The sequence below is a fragment of the Molossus molossus genome, unplaced genomic scaffold, assembly GCF_014108415.1.
Source record: "Molossus molossus isolate mMolMol1 unplaced genomic scaffold, mMolMol1.p scaffold_m16_p_2, whole genome shotgun sequence".
NCBI lineage: Eukaryota > Metazoa > Chordata > Mammalia > Chiroptera > Molossidae > Molossus > Molossus molossus.
The window spans coordinates 80,068,319-80,072,114 of record NW_023425355.1 but is presented as its reverse complement, the minus strand read 5'-3'; positions in this window follow the sequence as shown (position 1 = coordinate 80,072,114).

The window sequence follows — 3,796 nt, the reverse complement described above, 5'->3', positions numbered from 1 at the left end:
AAAAAGAAAGAAAGAAAGAAAGAAAGAAGAAAGAAAGAAAGAAGAAAGAAAGAAAGAAAGAAAGAAAGCTAAGGGAATATGTTACATCAAACCAGCACTGCAAGTTATGCTAAAAAGACTGCTGTAATTAGTAGAAGAAATAGGAAGAAAAATAGAACTACACTAAACAAAAATGGCAATAAAAGTACATATCAATTATCACCTAAAATGTGAATGGTTTTGAATGCTCTGATAACAAACACAGAGTTAGCTGAGTGGCTAAGAAAACATGACTCACATATATGTTGTTACAAAGAGATCCACCTAACAACAAAAAGACTCACTAGGTTGAAAGTGAAGGAATGGAAAATAATCTTTCAAGCAAATGGAAAGCAAAAAACAACAAACAAACAAACAAACAAAAAACAGGGGTAGCAATAGTCATATCTGATAAATAGATTTAAAAATAATTGCCATAACTAGAGACAAAGAAGGCCACTACCTAATATTGAAAGACTCTATAAAACAGGAAGTTATAACCTTGGCAAACATATATGCACCCAATATAGGAGCACCAACATATATTTAAAATCTTCTGGAGTACTTCAAATGAGAAATCAACAGCAATACAATCATAGCAGGGGACGTCAACATCTCATTGACATCACTGGATAGATCATCAAGGCAAAAAATTAACAAGGTAACACACAGACTCTAAATGAAGCGCTAGATCAAATGGATTAGTAGATATCTACAAAGAATACACCCAAGTACTGCAGAATCCGTATTCTTCTCAAGTGTACATGTGTCATTCTCAAAGATAGACCACGTGTTAGGTAACAAACTAAGTCTCTACAAATTCGAGAAGAGTGAAGTTTTATCAAGCATCTTCACAGATCACAATGGCATGAAACTAGATATCAATTGCATCAAGGACATGCAAAGACATTTGAAAACATGGAGGCTAAAGAACATGTTATTGAACAATGAATGGGTTACCATGGAGATGAAGAAGAAATTAAAAACTTCTTGAACACTAATTAAAATGAACACACAATAACAGAAAATCTACGGGATGCAGCAAAAGCAGTTCTGAGAGGGAAGTTCATAGCACTACAGGCCTACCACAAGAAACAAGAAAATGTCTAACAGACTAACTTCACAACTTAAAGAACTAAAAGCAAACAGAAGGAAAACCCCAGAGCAAGTAGAAGCAAGGAAATAGTAAAGATTAGAGCAGAAATAAATGACATGGAGACCAAGAAAACAATTCAAAGGATCAATGAAACAAAGAGCTGGTTTTTTGAAAAGATAAACAAGATCGATGGACCCTTAGGTAGACTCACCAAGACACAAAGACACAAAATAATAAATAAAAGAGGAAAAATAATAACTTACACCACAGAAATGCAAAGGATTGTTAACAAATATTATGAACATGAAAAATTATACAGCTACAAACTTGACAATCTTAGCAAAATGGACAATTTCTAGAAAAACAGTCTCTAAAAACTGAACCAGGAAGATACAGAAAACTGGAACAGACCTATAACAACAAAAGGAATTGAAGATACAATCAAGACTCTCCCAGCAAACAAAAGCCCAGGCCCAGATGGCTTCATGGGGGAATTTACCAAACGTTCAAAGTGAACTAATACCCATTCTCCACAAACTATTTTTAAAAATTCAAGAATAAAGATTTCTAAATTCATTCTATGAGGCCAGCATAATTCTAATTTCAAAACCAGAAAAAGACATAACAAAGAAAGAAAACTACAGGTTAATATCCCTGATAAACATAGATGCAAAATCTTGGAAAAAAAATTACTAGCAAAAAAAAAATCCAGCAATACATCAAAAAATTATTCACCATGACCAAGTGGGATTCATCCCAGTGATGCAAGGCTGGTACAATATTTACAAAGCAATAAATGTGATACACCACATAAACAAAATGAAAGATAAAAATCTTATGATCATATAAATAAATGCTGTAAAAGCATTCGACAAAATCCAGCACCCATTTCTGATAAAATGATCAGCAATCTGTAAATAGAGGGATCATATCTCCACATAATAAAGGCCACATATGAAAGACCTACAGCAAGCATCATACTCAACGGGCAAAAACTAAAAGCATTTTCCTTAAGAACTGGAACAAGACCAGGATGCCCACTTTTGCCACTCTTATTTAACATATAACTGGAAGTCTTAGCCACAGCAATCAGAGAGGAAGAAAAAAATAAAAGGGATTCAAGTTGGAAAGAAGGAAGTAAAACTGTCATTATTCGCAAATGACATGATACTATATGTAGAAAACCTCAAACACTCCATCAAAATTTACTAGACTTAATAAATGATTTATCAAAGTAGCAGGATACAAAATTAACATTAAGAAATCAATGACATTCTTATACAACAATGATAAATTCACAGAAAGAGAAACTAAAAAAACAATCCTATTTACCATTGCAGTAAAAAAATTTAAGATACCTAGGAATAAAATTAACCAAAGAAATAAAGGACCTAGTCGTAGAAAACTACAGGACATGGAAAAAAGAAATAGAGGAAGATATAAAAAAGTGGAAGCACATACGTTGTTCATGACTTGGAAGAATTAACATCATTACAATGTCCATACTACCCAAAACAATCTATAGATTCAATGCAATCCCTATCAAAATACCAACAATATATTTCAGAGAACTAGAACAAATAATTCAAAAGTTCATATGAACCCAAAAAGACCCCAAATTGCCACAGCCATCTTGAAAAGAAGAACAAATTTGGAGGGATCACATTACAAGATTTCAGGTTATACTACAAAGCCACTGTAATCAAAAACAGCCTGATACTGGCACAAGAACAGGCAGATAGATCAATGGAACAGAATAGAAAACCCAGAAATTGACCCAAGACAATATGCTCAATTAACAGTTGACAAAGAGGGCAAGAGCATTCAGTGGAGTAAAGAGCCTCTTTAATAAATGGTGTTGGGAAAATTGGACAGCTACATACAAAAAAATGAAATTAGACTATCAACTTACACCATAAACAAGAATAAACTCAAAATAGATAAAAGACTTCAATGTGAATCATGAATCCATAAAAATCCTACAAGAAAATGTACACAGCACCCATTTCAGACATCATACGCAGCAGAATTTTCACTGATACATTACCTAAGGCAACAGAAACAAAGGAGAAAATGAACACATGGGACTACATCAAACTCAACAGCTTCCGCACAGCCAAAGGATAAATCACCAAAATGGAAAGGCAACCCATTCTATGGGAGAGCATATTTGCAAATGATACATCAGATAAGGGGTTAATTTCCAAAATATAGACAGCAACTCAACAAAAGAAATACAAAGAACCAAATTAAAAAATGGGCAGAGGACCTAAATAGACACTCTCAATACAGGACATACAAATGGCTAAGAGACATATGAAGAAATGCTCAACATAACTAATCATCAGAGAGATGCAAATTAAAACCACAATGAGGTATCACCTCACACCTGTCAGAATGCCCGCCATCAACAAATCATCAAACAACAAGTGTTGGCAAAGGTTTGGAGAAAATGGGACTCTAGTACACTGCTGGTGGGAATGCAGAATGGTGCAGTCACCATGAAAAAATATATGGTGTTGCCTCAAAAAATTAAAAAATAAATTGTCATTTTGACCTAGTGATCCGCCTTCTAGGAATATACCCTACAAAGCCTGAAACACCAATCAGAAAGAATGTATATATACTCCAATGTTTGTAGCAGCACTATTTACAATTGCTAAGATCTGGAAACAGCCTAAA